The sequence below is a fragment of the Ornithorhynchus anatinus genome, chromosome 2, assembly GCF_004115215.2.
Source record: "Ornithorhynchus anatinus isolate Pmale09 chromosome 2, mOrnAna1.pri.v4, whole genome shotgun sequence".
NCBI classification, from domain to species: Eukaryota; Metazoa; Chordata; class Mammalia; order Monotremata; family Ornithorhynchidae; genus Ornithorhynchus; species Ornithorhynchus anatinus.
In genome coordinates this window covers 105,754,777-105,772,255 of record NC_041729.1, presented here as the reverse complement: position 1 = coordinate 105,772,255, position 17,479 = coordinate 105,754,777, and the positions used below count along the sequence as shown (strand labels likewise).

Sequence of the window (17,479 nt, the reverse complement as noted above, 5' to 3'; positions counted from 1 at the left end):
CCCACAGATCCAATCTAGGCATACCGGAATGGTTGGAGTTCTCTCCGTCTGTCCAGGTGCTGGTTCCCTGCTACCTGCTCTTCACCTCCGGTCCAGTGGGTTTCACAGAAGTTGTCCTCACCAGCATCCCCCTGGGGTATTTATACTGTTCACTCTTCACATCTCACCACCCTGGACTTAAGCTCCACCCCCAGAGGTGGGAAGCACTAATTATGGTGGAAAGCTATCTTGGGCAGACTTCCTAGGGCGGGTTGGGGTCTTTTTTTTTAAGGACATTATTGACTTTATTGGAAAAGCCAACTAATTAGGCGTGCTTCAGACCTGGTATCTCCCCCTGCTTCCCTAAAAAAAAATGCAATGAAAATATATAATCTTGTAAATGAGGTAGATGATCTGCCAGCTTTGATATTGGAAAGACTCATAGTGTTGCTTTTACATTTCATTGAAAGCACTATGGTATTGTAATGATGGTATTTGTTAAGCGCTTACTATGTGCAGAGCACTGTTCTAAGCGCTGGGGTAGATACAGGGTAATCAGGTTGTCCCACGTGAGGCTCACAGTTAATCCCCATTTTACAGATGAGGTAACTGAGGCCCAGAGAAGTGAAGTGACTTGCCCACAGTCACACGGCTGACAAGTGGCAGAGCCGGGAGTCGAACCCATGACCTCTGACTCCAAAGCCCAGGCTCTTTCCACTGAGCCATGCTGCTACTCTAAAGTAAGAGGAAGATGCAGTCCCAATCAGAGAGTTTTCCTATAGTCAATCAATCAATGGTATTTATTCAACACCTACTATGTGTAGAGCACTTTACTAAGTTCTTGAGAGAGTATAGCAAAGTAGATTTGGTAAATACAACTCCTGCCCTGAAGGAGATAGTTGGGGAGGCAGACATGAAAATAAATTACAGATAGAGAAAACAGGAGAGGATAAGGACATGGACATAAGTGCTGCGGGGCATCCAGTGCCCTTTCCTCTTCACTCAAATTGCAACCCCATTGATCCAAGCACTTAGAGAAGCAGCGTGGCTCAGTGGAAAGAGCACGGGCTTGGGAGTGAGAAGTCATGGGTGTGAATCCCGGCTCTTCCACTTGTCAGCTGTGTGACTGTGGGGAAGTCTACATCTCCCCATCTAGACTGTAAGTTCCTTGTGGGGAGGGAATGTATCTTACATTGTACTGTCCTAAATGCTTAGTACAATGGTCTGCATATAACTAAGTGCTGAGTAGTGTTGATTGACTGATTAAGTGCTTAAGGATGATACTGGGCTAGGGTGAGGAGAGAATCAATGTGCCTAAGGGACATAAGGGTAATTGCATAGGTATTGCAGAAGAGAAGGCAAATAGATGAGGAAATGAGAGGTTAGTCAGGCAAGGTCTCATAGAGGAGATATGATTTTAATAAGACTTTGAAAATGGGAAGAGTGATGTTCCCTATGAAGTTATGAAGTGGGAAGGAGTTCCAGACCAGAGAGAAGACATAAACCAAGGGGCTTAGGCAAGAAAGACAAGATTGGGGTACCGTAAGCAGGCTGAGTTGCAGTAGATTAGCAGAGTAGGTAGGGAGAGCTGATGAGTGCCTTGGAGCCAATGCTAAGGAGTTTCTGTTTGCAAAAGATTGAAGTGGGCAACCATTGGAGGGTTTTGAGGAGGGGGGAGAGAAGTACTGAACTTTGTTTAGAAAAGCGATCCATGCAGGAGAGAAAAATATGGACTGGAGTAGGGAGAGACAGGAGTCTGATGGAGTAGTCAAGGCGGGATATAATAAGCTCACTGTGGGATGGGAATGTGTGCTTAGAACAGTGTCTGACACATAGTAGATGCTTAATAAATGCAATAATTATTATTTATTTTTATTGTTGCATTGTACTCTCCTAAATGCTTAATACGGTGCTCTGCACACAGTACGTGCTTAATAAATGCAATTGAATGAATGAATGAATGATAAGTGCTTGGATCAGCATGGTTGCCGTTTGGGTGGAGAGGAAAGGGCAGCTTCTAGAGAGGTTATGAAAGAAGAACCTACAGGATTTGGTGACAGACTCAATATGTAGGTTGAAGAGAAGAGATGAGTTGAGAATAATCTCAAGGCTATGGGCTTGGGAAACAGGGAGGATGGTGGTGCTGTGGACAGTAATGGGAAAATCAGTGGGAGTAGAGGATTTGAGAGGGAAGATGAGTTCTGTTTTGGATTTGTTAAGTTTGTGGTATCAGCAACACACCCAAGAAGAGTTGTCCTGAAGGCAGGAGGAAATGTGGAACTGCAGAGGAAGAGAGAGAAAGGGGCCAGAGAGGTAAATTTGGGAATTGTCTGTATTGAAATAGTAGTTAAAACCTTAGGAGCGAATGAGTTTTTCAAGGGAATGGGTGTAGCTGGAGAATAGAAGGGACCCAGTCCTAAGCCTTAAGGGGGACTTTCCCTGGTAGTGGGTGGGAGGTAGAAGAGGAACCAGTGAAGATATTGAGAAGGAGTGGCTAGAGAGATAGGAGGAGAATCAGGAGGGGACAATGTTGGTGAGCCAAGGTTAGACAGTGTTTCCAGGAGAAGAAAGTAATCCACAGTAGCAAAGGCAGCTGAGAGGCCTAGGAGGATTAAGATGCAGTAAAAGCCATTGGATGTGGCAAGGAGGTCATTGATGACCTTAGAGAATGCTGTTTGCTCGGAGTTAAAGGAGCTGAAGTGAGATTGCAGGGGGTCAAGGAGAAAATTGGGGGAAAAAAGGAGGTAGCGGATGTCAACAACTTGCTCAAGGAGTTTGACAAGGATTAATATGAAGGAAATGGCAATAACTGGAAACTGCTTTGAGAGCAGAGGTTTTTTTAGGATAGGGGATAAGTGGGCATGTTTGAAAGCAGTGGGAAGGGACCATCAAAGAGTGAACAGTGGATGATGCCAGTCAAGGAGGGAAGATGAGAGGCATCTTTTAATAGGGTGCAAAGAGATGAGGTTAGAGGGACAGGTGAAGCAGGTGGATTTTGAGAGGAATCAGATCTCCTCTTCAAGTAGTTCCGGGATGGATGGGAGACTCAAAGAGTGGTTAAGAGGATGCTGGTGTTGTAGAGGTGGGAAGGGAGACCTTAGAGAGATCACACCTGATGGTTTCAAATTCAATCAATGAAATAGGTGGCAAGATCATTAGCGGCAGGAGATTGGGGGAGGCAGGGGAACAAATTTGAGAAAGGAGTTAAAAGTCGGAAATAGCTGACATGGACAATGGGCATGAGAATCGGTCAATCAATCAGTGGTATTTATTTCTGCACTTACTATGTGCAGAGCACTGTATTAAGCACTTGAGAAAATACAGTACAGCAGAATTAGCCAACATGTTCCCTTCTAAGGGTGGAGGGGGATTGTTGGCAGGTGGAAGAGATAGCCAAATTAAAGCAGGTGAGGATGAGTTTGAGATGGACTAGGTTAGCCTGATGTTTGGATTTCTGCCGGCAGCACTTGGCAGCTTGTACACAAGAGAAGAAGAAACTTACTGTAGAGGTGATCCAGGGCTGCAGGGTGCTGGTGTGAAATTGGCAGAGGGACAGGAGAGCAAAGGAGTGGAGTTCAGTGGAGGTGACAGGGTTGAGGTTGTGGATTTGTGCATTAAGAAAAGGTAGGTTGGGTATCCATCAATCAGTGGTGTTTCTTGAGTGCTTATTGTGGGCTGAACTCTGTACTAAACACTTGGGAGAGTACAATATGGAGAGCAACTGGTCAATTTCTACCTTCACAACATCTCTAAAATACACTCCTTCCTCTCCATTCAAATTTCTACCACATTAATGCAAACACTTATCCCATCCTCCTTGTTTATTATATCAGCCTCCTTGCTGACCTCTCTTTCTCCTGTCTCTCCCCATTCTAGTCCATACTCCATTCTGCTGCCTGGATCATTTTCTTTCAGAAATGTTCAGATCATGTTTCCCCACTCCTCAGGAAAATCCAGTGGTTACCCATCCACCTCTGCATCAAACAAAAACTCCTCACCCTTGGCTTTAAAGCAGTTGATCACCTTGTCACCTTGCCCCCTCCTACCTCACCTCGCTATTCTCCTACTACAACCCAGCCCACACACTTGTTTCTCTAATACTAACCTTCTCCTTGTACCTCGATCTCATCTATCTCACCTCCAACCTCTTGCCCACATCCTACCTCTGGCCTGGATTGCCCTCCCTCCTCATATGAGACAGATAATTTCTCTCCCCCACTTCAAAGCCTTTTTGAAGGCAAATTTCCTCCAAGAAGCCTTCCCTGACTAAGCCCTCCTCTCCTCTTCCCTTCTGCATCGCCCTGACTTGTTCTCTTCATTCATCCTCCCTCCCCTAACCACAGCACATTTGCATATATCTCTATTTATCTAATTTATATATGTATATTAATGTCTGTCTCCTCCTCTAGGCTGTGAGCGCGTGTGGGCAGGGATTGTGTCTGATTTTTGTTGTAGTCTCTCAAGAACTTAGTACAGTGCTTTGCACACAGTAAGCACTCAATACATATGAATGAATGAATGAGCATGATAATAATAATAATACTATTTGGTAAGCACTTTCTATGTGCCAAGCACTGTTCTAAGTGCTGGGGTAGATACAAGGCTATCAGGTTGTCCCAAATGTGGCTATCAGTCTTAATCCCCACTTTACAGATGAGGTAACTGAGGCCCAGAGAAGTTAATGGACTCGCCCAGAGTCACACAGCTGATAGCTTGGGATAATTGGAGAGGGGCAAGAGATCAGAGGTTTCTGTGAGAAAATAGGACGGTTTACGGGGTGTGGGTTGTTGGTCTGCCTGGACTAGTAGAAAGACCACAGTCCTGGGAGTCAAGGGATCCGGATTTTGATCCAGGCTCCACCTCTCAACTGCTGTATGACTTTGAGCAAGTCACTTAACTTGTCTTCTTCAGTTGCCTCATCTGTAAAATGGGGACTAAATATTTGTCCTCTCTCCCCTGTACTCTGTGAGCCCCAAGTTGGGCAGGGACTGTGTCTGACCTGATTATCTTTTGACTACCCTAGTGCTCAGTATAGTGCTTGGCCTATGATAAATGCTTAATGAGTGCCACAATAATCATTGTTGTTGCATATATGGAATCTGTGTTCCCAAATATTTAAAATGTGTTTAAAAATTTAACTGATGAGAAGACATGAATGAAAACTATCCAACATATCACTATAACATTAATATGTTAATATTGGTGTTGCTATAGTTCTAGTGATATATTTTCCAGAATATATTGTATATATGAAGTTTCTGATTTTCTAGTTCAACTTTGATAAGTAGGCAATACTGTACTGCAAAATAGAAAAATGCCTTCCTAGTATCATTTTACCCCTATGATTTTAATAATTTGAATCACTCTGATTTCAGCTGATTTTATATTCAGCAAAATCTCTCCGGAAATCATTTTGTTGGGCTGGAAATGTCTACCAACTCTGTTATATTGTTATATTGTCCCAAGTGGTTGGTACAGTGTTCTGCACATAGTAAATGCTCAGTAAATACAAATGGTTGATTGATTCATGATATGCTTGTGTTATAATTCTGTCAAATTGCATTCCAGAGCATATTCGCCATTCTGTGGGGTTCATCACCCTAATCAATCAATCGATGATATTTATTGAACATCTGCTGTGTGCAGAGCACTGTGCTGAGGGCTTGGTAGAGTATAGCTCAACAAGATTGGAAGTCAAGTTCCCCGCCCAGGGAGTTAATTGTCTAGAGGGGGAGGCAGACATTAAAATCAATTACATATATGTACATAAGTGAGGTGGGATTGAAAGTGGGGTGAATATCAAGTGCTTAAAAGGTACAAAACCAAGTGCCTAAGTGATGCAGAAGGTGTAGGGAGTAGGGGAAATGAAAAGTTAGGGAAGTGTCTTGGAGGAGATGTGACTTGAGTAAGGCTTTGAAGGTGGGGAGAGTGGTGGTCCGTTGGTTATGAAGGGGGAGGGAATTCCAGGCCAGAGGGATGATGTGGGCAAGGGGTCAGTGGTGAGTTAGAGGAGATTGAGAAACAGTGAGGAAGTTGACATCAGAGGAGCAAAGTGTGCTGGGTGAGTTGTACTTTGAAAGCAGTGTAGTAAGGTAAAAGAGGATGAACTGATTGAACCCTGATGGATTTTTGAGATTATCAGGCTTGCTCACCACAGGTGTATGAGGGTAGCTAAGGGTTTCTGATCAGGGCTGTAAAGAACCAAAATGGTAGGCTTCGGATCATTCCAGTCTTGGAAATCAACCCACCAAGTTATCATTCCCTCCTCCTAAAATTATTGTCCCATTTTTGCCCTGGATCTTCAATTTTAAAATGTTGTTGGCTTCCTCGTTTGTTTTAAGTAATTTATATTTGATTTAAATAACTTAAATATCCTTTACTGAACCCAAAGGGCTAAATTGAAATGATAGTTCATGAAGAAAGGACTTCCCAAACATCAAAATGACAGATCGAATCAAGAGTTTTTGCCACTGGGAAGGAACTGTTGCTTTGACGTAGACCTCTTCTCAATCAACAGCATTTACTGAGTGCCCTCCCTTACAGAGCATTGCCTGTCTTCTGTGGCTTTCACTCTAGACCAGATTGACGTATAATATTCACTTGGCACTCATCGCTACCTCTGGGACTGATCAGAGCGGTTAGAAGAGCATAGTGCGTACTCTTGCTAGTGGTTCCTGACCTTGAATTTTGAGGGCCATTGAGGGTGGGATGTTGGGCTGTAAGATGGATGAGGCTACCGCTGGATTCCCAGCTCCCTTGACTAAGTTTATCACTGGTATTAACCTGGCTTGAATGTCTTCTCTTTCTTCTATCTGCCTTCCACTGCATCCTGGATTGGGGGTGGGTTTATTATTAGTTAACAAGGCTAGACTGTAAGCTCCATGTGGGCAGGGAATGTATAGTGCTCAGTACAGTGCTCTGCACATATTAAGTGCTCAATAAATACAATTGATCGATTGGTTCAGTTCAGATGAGCTCTGGGGAAAATGAGAGAGTTCAGTTCAGTTGAGAAAATCACACTCCCTTGGATCCAGATCTCCTTTAGAACACTCTGTGATAATTCATCACTTCACCCTCTAGACTGCAAGCTCATTATGGGTGAGGAACAATTCATTCATTGATTCATTCAATCATATTTATTGAATGCTTACTATGTGCAGAGCACTGTACTAAGTGCTTGGAAAGTACAATTCAGCAATAGACAATCCTGTTGGTCTTGTACTCTCCAAAGCACTCAATACCGTGCTCTGCACATAGTAAGTGCTCAATAAGTACCATTTATTGATTGACTTATGGCGATAACCAGTGGTGTCAAACATGTTTGGAATAAATACGTATAGCTGATGGGAAAATGTGGCCTGATAGAAGACACCGTGAGGGCAGCCTTGGAGAAGTTTCTTGGATTTGTTCTCACAGCAAATGAAAAATGATTCCAAAGCTATGGTCCTACAACATGGCAGTTAAATGCATTGTTACCCTCTAGAAGCAGCATAGCTTAGTGGAGTAAGCACAGGGTTGGGAGTCAAAAGGTCATGGGATCTAATCCTGGCTCCGCCACTTGTCTGCTGTGTGACCTTTTTCATCTGTAAAATGGAGATTAAGACTGCGAACCTTATGTGGGACAGGGACTTTGTCCAACCCAATTAACTGTGTCTACCTGAGTGCTTAGAATAGTGCTTGGCACATAGTAAGCACTTAACAAGTACCATAATTATAATTATTATTATTGCATTTCACTGCTGCTTTTAATGAATGACAATTCCATATCTTACCTGCCAAGTCAGTCAGTCGTATTTATTGAGTGTTTACTGTGTGCAGAGCACTGTACTAAGCGCTTGGTAGAGTACAATATAACTGTTTAACAGACACTATTCCCTGCCCACTCTCTGGCTTGAAGAGGCCCTTGTGCAGGTTAAGTGTCATTCTCGCTGAATGGGAAAAATTCCCAGAGTCCCGGGAAGACCATGCCATGGGCTTGACTCAGCGATGGCCCTAAAGCGGGATTTGAGTATAGTCGCTTCTTTCAACTTGTTTATTTGGAAAGTGGTCTGGGCTGTTTCTCCGGGTAAATTCAGAAGCAGCAGGTACAGTTGTGTTGTCTGGGTCTTAGAGGGGCAACTTCTTTTTCTGACTTGTAAATATATCTTGTTATTTGTCATTCTTTAGATTCCTGCCTTTTATCTCTTGAACAGGTGAAATTAGGGTGCTTATTCGGGATAAATCCCCACCATTCAGCCCTTTGTGCAAACAGGTCCACAGCACTTATTTCGGAACAAGGGATTTGCCTAGTATTTGCTTTGCTAGTCACTTACTGTCCTCCCTTTCCCAAAATACATTGTACCGTCTGAATATTGGGCAGCTCGGCCCCCACCCAATTATATAATTAAAAACTATTTTTACTCCTCTCATGTATTTATGGGTTTTTAAAGAGACTACTCTGAGGAGTTAGGACAAAAAAACTCACTCGACTTACAAATGAGTACTGTGCACCTTAAGCCCGGGTGTTTTATCTTCTTGGATCATGTTCCAGAAATCAGCGGGGTCCTCTTCCCGTATCTTCGTTCCAAGCCTAGAGGGGGCCCTTACCCACTTAATTCTCAAAACTCTACCACTGTCAGTACATTCCTGACCCACAGTATGAACATTCTACAAACTCTTATAAATGCTTCTCGATGCTCTGACCTCCTAATGATTAAATTGGATATTTCAGAATGATACTGAAAAAGGGTAAACGCTAAATGGAAGAACTCTTGAATTCTTCTCCCCTAGGGCAAGAATGTTGACCATTGCTGTTTCTTTGACTCCAACTTTCAACCTTTTTAGTAAATGTCCATAAAATTAGTCAGGATATTGGAATCTCCACCACCTCTCTTCTCTTCCTTACCTCCGCAAAAAAGTAAACACATTCCCAGCGGTTCTGTAGAGCTAGGAGGTTAAAAATGAGCTGTTTTGTCAAGAGTAGACTTTGGGGCAGTGGTCAGCTACCTGCTGTGGTTTTGAAGACTGGTCTGGTATGAAAGAACTGCTTCATATTTAAAAACAGGTGCTTATAAAATATCACCTGAAGCTTAAGGCCAGGGCAAATAAGAGCTGTCTGAGTAATTGAAAAGGTTATATTTTACCTGACGTTTGCTTAGAGTGTTGGTTCCACAGGGCTCTTGAGTTTGTACACCTTTCAGTCTGCCTTGGTGTTAATGTGAGGGACTCTTCATGGGCCCAGAGTGATGAGATAAAAATCCCCCTAGCCTTGAGACTGGTTGGAAGGTTGGGGGAGAAGAAAGAAAGGGCCCTTCCATTTCTCTCCCTCCCCCCTTTCTTTCTTCCTGTTGACTACCGTCATCCCCTTCTTTTCATCCTCATCACCAGTGTGTGCTGGGTACCTATTGCTTGCAAAGCTTTATACTAGGCACTTGGGAATAGAAAAAGTATAAAGCATAATCCCTGTCCTGGAGACAATAATCCCTGTCTAATGGGGAGACAATCAGACATATCATGCCAAGCATACAATAAGTAAGAGTAGGAGCTCAGACAAATATTTACGTACATGTTAAAGCAGCCAATAAAGTGGCAGGACCTGAAACATGGGGGATTAAATCCTCTAGACTACAAGCTTGTTGTGGGCAGGGAATGTGTCTGTTATATTGTACTCTCGGAAGCACTTCTCAGCACACAGTAAGCGACTATCTGATTGATTATGCAGAAAATGCTTTTAGAGTGACTTTTCAAGGGGCCTTTGAAGGAGGGGAGGGGTGTGGTTTGGATTTAAGAGACAGGGAGTTCCAGGCAAAGGAGCAATGGGTTGGAGACTGGAGAGACTAAAGTAAGTCTCCAAGTTAAGTAGTTTGTGTGGAGCAAAGAGGGTGATCTGAGGTATGGCAGAAGAAGAACGCAGAAATAGAAGAGGGAGACTGCTGATGGAGACTGCTGTATTGTACTCCCCCAAGCACTTAATACAGTGCTCTGCACACAGTAAACACTCAATAAATATCATTGATTGACTGGAGAAGCTTGATGCTGGTGTTTATGAGTTTGTTTCAGGCAAAATGAAATGGGTAACCACTGGAGGTTTTTGAGAAGAGGAGTGATGCCTTTCAAATGTTTTAAGATATGCTTTGCAACAGACTCTTGAATGGTCCATCCTCAAATATCCTGGAGTCCCTGTCCGAGACAGGTTCCTGGGCAATATGGCCCCATTAATTGTATTTCTAATGTTTTTATTCTTGTGTGGTGATCAGAATCAGCTATGGCCATCTTCTTAGGAGGAGCAAGGTGATTGTAAAAATGCACTTTTGAGGCGAGGCAAGTATACCTTGGACTGCAGCAGCTAATGAAATAGCAGCAGTCTGATAAGGGCCAGCTCTTGGCTACACTCACCCCTGTGAAGAAATCTAGGAAAAATGCTTAAGGAATTCTGTCAGCCTGTGGAAACCATGTGACCTCATAGAACGTGTTCTTGTCAAAGAGCCATTAGTTTTCCTGTGGGAAATTATCCTCGACTCCTCTGACCAAGTTGAAGTTCGTGATAGCCAGGACTCAAAACTTTCGTTACTTTTTACAAACTAAAAAGCAGGAAGCTTTTAAAAAGCAGGTAGCAGGAAGCATTCATTACTACTGTTATGGATAAATGTTTCTCAGCATAATCTGGAAAACTAGTGAAGGACATGGGCTAAAACTTGGTTTATATCAATCCACTATTGGGAAAGACATTAGGAGCTATTTTAGTTCCCTCATCTATTACTAAAATGACTTTAAGTGTATGATTTTGATTTCTTGGCTGATTTCTGATGGGGTACTTTTTCATTTAAAAGGGCTTGGTGTTCTTCCCTTTATGCTTAAATTCAATTGAATGAGCTCTAGATGTAGGTTTAGTACATTCCTTTGGTTGAGCATCAGAATGGGTGAGTCATGTATTTGTCAAGATTCTAGGTTTTGGTTCACAGTCTTCTGTTGCTCAATCGGCAGATAGAGCTCATCCTTTTTTTTTAATGGCTTTGTTAAGTGCTTACTATGAGCCAGACATTATACTAAGCACTGGGGTAGATGCAAGCTAATCAGGTTGGACACCATCCATGCCCCACCTGGGGCTCGTAGACTTAACCTCTAGTTTACAGATGAGGAAACTGAAGCACAGAGAAGTTAAGTGACTTGCCTGAGGTCATGCAGCAGATGTAGTGGAGCCAAAATTAGAATCCTGGTCTTCTGACACCTAGGCACATGCTCTTTCCTCTAGCTTCCCCATTTATCAATCAGTGGTATATTATCTGTTTTATGGAAATTTGTTGGCTTGACCCTTATGTCTGTGGACAGACTAGATCCCACTGGGGGCTTAGATGTTTCTCGAAAAAGTGGGAAATAGGGTGGAAATTATTTTTCCTTCTCTGACTAGAATCATAGCAGAGTTGGAATAACCAGCAAAACAGTTCATGAATTTTAATGAGATTTGCTCTTCCCTGCTCCCAGCCCCACAGCACTTATGCACATATCTGTAATTTTATTTATTTGTGTTGATGTGTCTCCCCCCACCTAGACTGTAAGCTCATTGTAGGCAGGCAGTGTCCCTATTTAATGTTGCATTGTACTGTCCCAAGCACTTAGAACAGCGCTCTGCGCACAGTAGGTGATCACTAAATAACAATTGAATTATAGAATGAATTGAGAAAATTTACCAAATTTACTCATAATTTACCAGTTATGAGTTTAAATGCATAACTATATATGTTCTTTTCTAAGTTCAAGAGTCATACTATATAACAAATAATTTTGTGTACTCTTTCTTAAGAGTTTGTAATCAGAATCCCTAATGCATTTAGACTATTGTGGAGCTCGCTCACCTTTGGAGCTCACCTTTCTGCTCACATTTCATAGCATCGGAGGAGGAGAGCACACTGTCTTATGGCCCACCTCAAGCATAGGACGTACCTCTAGGCACTGAAGTAATAATAATAATAATAATGATATTTGTTAAGCGCTTACTAAGTGCCAAGCACTGTTCTAAGCACTGGGGTAGATGCAAGGTCATCGGGTTGTCCCATGTGGGAATCACAGTCTTAATCCCCATTTTACAGATGAGGTAACTGAGGCACAGAGAAGTGAAATGGCTTGCCCGAGGTCACACAGCAGACAAGGGGTAGAGTCGGGATTAGAACACATATCCTCTGACTCCCAGGCCCGTGCTCTTTCCACTGAGCCATGCTGTTCTTTCTCTCTGGGATTTCCATTGGTCCATTATTGTGGTGGTGTATTTTACCGAATGTGCACGTTTATTCATTCAATCGTATTTACTGAGTGCTTACACTGTGCAGAGCACTGTACTAAGCGCTTGGAATGTACAGTTCAGCAACAAATAGAGACAATCCCTGCCCAACAGCGGGCTCATTTATCACTTTCTCTGTGTACCTATCCTCCCCAGATGAATAGAATGCAGGCAGAGGCATCAACGTAAGGGCCCCAAGAGCTCTCTCTTCTTAAAACATCTGAGCTAACCCCTTCCCCTTTGTGGGGGGCTCACTCACTTCCTCAGATCTTTCAGACCACTTTCTTCCCCCCTTCCAAGCTCCTTAAAAACCTACTCCTCCAGGAGGCCTTCTGATCCCCACCCTGCTGTTTGACCTTGGGCAGATTGCATCACTTATCTGCGCCTCAGTTTCCTCAACTGTAAAAGGGAGATTCAATCCTACTCCCTCTTACTTAGGCTAGGAACCCCATGTGGGACAAGCAGCGTGGAAAGAGCACGGGCTTAGGAGTCAGAGGTCATGGATTCTAATCCCTGCTCCACCACCTGTCAGCTGTGTGACTTTGGGCAAATCACTTAAGTTCTTGGTGCCTCAGTTACCTCATCTGTAAAATGGGGATTAAGACTGAGCCTCACATGGGACAACCTGATTACCCTGTATCTACCCCAGCGCTTAGAACAGTGCTTGGCACATAGTAAGCGCTTAAAAAATACCAACATTATTATTATTATTATTATAAAACTTGTATCAGCACTTAGAACAGTGCTTGGCACATAGTAAGCACTTCCCAAGTCCTCTCATCAGTCACCACTAACTTGCATTTTTTAAAATGGTATTAAGTCCTTATCATGTGTCAAACATTGTTCTAAGCACTGGGGTAAGTACAAGTGAATTAGGTTGGTCAGTCCTTGTCTCACATGGGCCTCACAGTCTTAAGTAGGAGGAAAAACAAGAGAACTGAGTCACAGAGATTTTAAATGACTTGCCCAAGATCACATAGCAAACATATGACAGAGCCGGGTTTGGAACACAGGTCCTCTGACTCACAGACTCGTGCTCTTTCTACTAGGCCATGATGCTTCACATTTATGTGTACCTACTTATCTGCCTATTTTACTAATTTTATTGCTTTTTCTTTCATTTGAATCTAGACTCTTGCTCTTTTATCTGCTGTACATTTCTAATATTAGAATTAGATGGATACTAATGGTTCATACATCTCGGAGGAAATAATTTTCTCTGTGGCTTTAAACTTTTAATGAGCTGCTAACTGTGGAAGTTCTGTACAACACAAGTTAATTAGTGGACTTGAATCGTGCTGTTCAGTTCGTTTAGAGTTAGTTTCTCCTCCTACCTTTCAGGAGTCAACAGGGTGCTTGGTCAACCCGAAATTTAAAGATTTGTTCTCTGAGCTGGGTGTTCCTCATGGAAAGCTGGGTCTGTGTTGGCTCTTCACAGCTTCCAGTTCATGTCTGTGAGAGTTTATTCAGCCTGTCGGTCAGACATCGGTGTTTATTGAATACCAGCTGGGTGCAAGTACTGTAGTAGTCATTGTTGGAAATTTTGAGAGAAAAAGACAGAGTCTCTGTCCTCAAGGAGCTCCCAATTTAATTAGGGAGAGAGGACAAATACAAGTACACAAACACAAGACTAAACATAAAATACAAGGGACAGAAAGCTTAAATAGTAGGCATGACCTGGTGCATTAGGTTCAGGGTAATCCCAGTTGTAATTCCGGGTTCTAATCCCAATTCCTCCAATTACTTGGGCAGATCACTTTACTTCTCTGTGCCTCAGTTTCTTCCATTGTAAAAGGGAGATTCAATCTTACTCCCTTTTACGTAGATTTGGAAGTGCCAAGTAGAACAGGGACTATATGTACAACCTGATAAAAATGTGTATCTACCCCAGCATTTAGAGCAATGCTTGGCCCTAATAAGCACTTAACGAATACCAGGAGGGAAAAAAAGAGAGAATTACTCTTCAAGAATGACTCCAACCCAATAAAATTGAGTATTCTTGCTGAACGGAGGTCAGAATATCCAACCTGAAAGTATTTAATTTGAGCAGTGGAAACTATGGAAAACTAGGACATTTAGGTAGGAAGAAGTTGAAAGGGGGAAGCTTCCTAGACTCTGAAGACTGTAAAGAACACACATTCAGAGGTCCAGGTTAAATGGGTGCTGCAGAACACCAAAAAACAGCCAATTGGATATCTGGTTGAGTAAAAGAAGTCAGCAAAGGGGAAAATGTTATTCTTTAAAAAATATAAAGGTTACCTGAGGGAAGAAAACAGAAAAATCTATGAAAATTAGCAGGTCCAGGTACAAGCAGGAAATTAGGCAGCATAAAAGAAGCTCAAGTATCTTAGAAGGGATTCCAAAACTAATAATGTTGGTATTTGTTAAGCGCTTACTATGTGCCGAGCACTGTTCTAAGCGCTGGGGTAGACATAGGGGAATCAGGTTGTCCCACGTGGGGCTCACAGTCTTAATCCCCATTTTACAGATGAGGGAACTGAGGCACTGAGGTCCTTCTGATTCCCAGCCTCATAATCTATCCTCTGGGCCATGCTGCTTCTCACCGTGGGCAGGGAATTTGTCTGCTTTATTGTTGTGTTGTGTTGTGTTGTGTTGTACTCTCCCAAGCGCATAGTGTATGTTCTGCATCCAGTAAGCTTTCAATAAATATGATTGATTGACAAAAGCCAAAAGGATTGGAAGCTTCTTGAAGGCAGGGATCATGTCTTTTTACTCTGTCATACTCTCGCAAGTGTTTAGTTCAGTGCTCTTGACTGAGAAACTGGCTAGGGAATTGATGAGACCTTTTGACACCTACGGAGTAAATGCACTTAGAGAAGTATTGTGGCCTAGTGGAAAGAGTGGGGCCTGGGAGTCAGAGGACCTGGCTTCTAATCCGGGATCTTCCATGTTCCAGCTGTATGCCCTTGGGCAAGCCACTTAACTTATCTGTGCCTCAGTTCCCTCATCTGCAGAATGGGGATGAAATGCCTGCTCTCCCCACTACACAGACTCTGAGCCCCATGTGGGACATGATTTATCTTGTATCTACCTCAGTGCTTAGTGTAGTACTCAGCACTTAGTAAGTGCTTAACAAATGCTAGTTATTATTAGGTTGCAAAGGAGATAGCCAAAAAGCTCAAGAATTCCTTAGTCGTAGATTGTATTTGAGAGAGCGATCTCCTCATCCGAATCACTTTTGGTAGTAGTCAGAGATTCTGGATCAAATTGTAGTGAGAACACAAGATGTATTAGTCTACAATGATAAACCAGTGGAAATGAATCACCAAGAAGGAATGATTTACTCAAGAAAGTTCTGAAAGAACTTGGAGCTGCAGTTGCAGAACTCCTGACAACAGTGTGTAACATCTTCATACAACTGGTCACTCTCACTGCCATCAAGGATTCCAACAATTATCCATGAATCCAAGACCCATCGATAACGCTGCTATGACTGACAAATCAGTCAAGGTGATAAGTTTAGAATCAGTGAGCACATAGGCACAGCTTGTGGCAATTGGAAGATAACATGGTTTTCTTAAGGGAAAGTAATGCCTCGCCTTCCTGCTGGAATTCATTTAAGGAGACAGTAAGCATATGGATGGGGGAGCAAGTGAGTGTAAAATTTTACGTTTTCAAGAGGCTTAATTTCACCCAAGTAGAGATGCCTTGAAGGCAGCAGGAGAGGTGAGCTATAAATCAAGCTAGTTTAAGCTTTTTGTGAGTTCTAAAAGAGTTTGATAAACTTTTCAGTGAATCGTGTTCATTGAGTGCTTGCTGTGTGCAGAGCACTTTACTAAGCACTTGGGAGAGTACAATATAAAAGATTTAGTATACACATTCCCAGCCCATAACAAGCTTACAGTCTAGAAGGGGAGACAGACATGAATGTAAACCAATAAATTAGTTATGCACAGTTGGGTGCTGTGGGGCTGAGGGTGGGGTGAATAAAGGATGAAGTCTAAGTGAAGCCTGAGTAATGGTTAAAACTTTTCTTGTTTTAAGCTTTCCTATCCCCTCAAAGCCTGTTTGGTGAAATATCTGAGTTCTCAGAAACCCCCAATTTAGACTCTTCCTTGGAAGGACTTTTCATGAAATAGATTAGTATGACCTGTTTAAGAAATTCATTTTTATAATCTCCCTTCTCATTGTCTCACACAAAGGTGGCTGGGAAAAGAGAACACCCAACATTGAGCCTCCTATAATACAGCAGCACTGTATTAGAGTTGAGAGTGCATCACTCTTTAGAGTGCTTAACAAGCCAACCATCCAAACCCTTGACTTCAGAATGCCATCAAATGATAGGGAATCAGGCAGAATTGCAGTTTGACAGGTGCCAAAGGGAAACAGCTACCTGATGCTGCATGAAGGATTTCTGCCATCCAAGATTCCATTAGTAAATCAATAGTTCTAATTATCTGCTCACTGTACGCAGAACACTGTGGTCCGAATGCGGTAGAGGGGATTTTCAGTTCTGCGCTAGGAAAGTATACTGGTATGTGTTCAAATCTCTCCCCTCCTATCAATCTAGATTGATTATGTGCATTTTGACTTTGAACACTGCTTGAGTAGACACACAGAAGCACATCTTACAGTTGTTAATAGTCTGCAGAGTAAAGTGCAATGATTTAAAGGGCCCAGTTATTGTGTTATATATTAGGTGTGGACCTCTAGATCTGCTTTAGATGTTTCTTAACAAACTCTACTGTGTTTGGACTCTTACATCCTATTCTCATTTTAAGTGGTTCATCCTTAGGAACAAGTGTGTTGCTCTATGACCTAAAAAACTACCCCCCCTCTAGACCATGAGCTTATTGTGGGCAGAGGTTGTCTCTATTGCTTTAGTATACTTTCCCAAGTGCTTAGTATGGTGTTCTGCACAGAGTAAGTGCTCAATAAATATGATTGACATTGAAATGGGAGGGAAAATTGGCCAAAAGGAAACAAAGGGCAGAAATAAGGGACTACTTTTTAAGATGGAGAAATGCAAATTGTGAGAGTCTGTAGGCATCAAAGGTAGGCCTGGTTAGCATCTTCAAAAGCAATCTGGAAGAGGGAAGGTGAGTGAAACCTCTAAATTGGCAGATGACACTAAACTCTTCCAGGAGATGAAATGCTACAAGGCTGGGGACTTATCCTAGAAAGAGCTCATAAAACTGAAGGATTGAGCCAGAAAATGGAGGCAGAACTTCAATTTAAGGTAAAGCACTAGGGAAAATTAATCTAAATTAGAAATTTTACCTATAT

The 17,479-nt window shown here is 42.5% G+C and overlaps 1 protein-coding gene across 2 annotated transcripts in view; it reads left to right on the top strand.

The window, feature by feature from the left end:
* NT5DC1 (5'-nucleotidase domain containing 1) overlaps positions 1 to 17,479 on the top strand; it is a 171,990-nt gene that overhangs the window by 36,525 nt on the left and 117,986 nt on the right. The gene's annotated exons all lie outside the window — the stretch shown is intronic.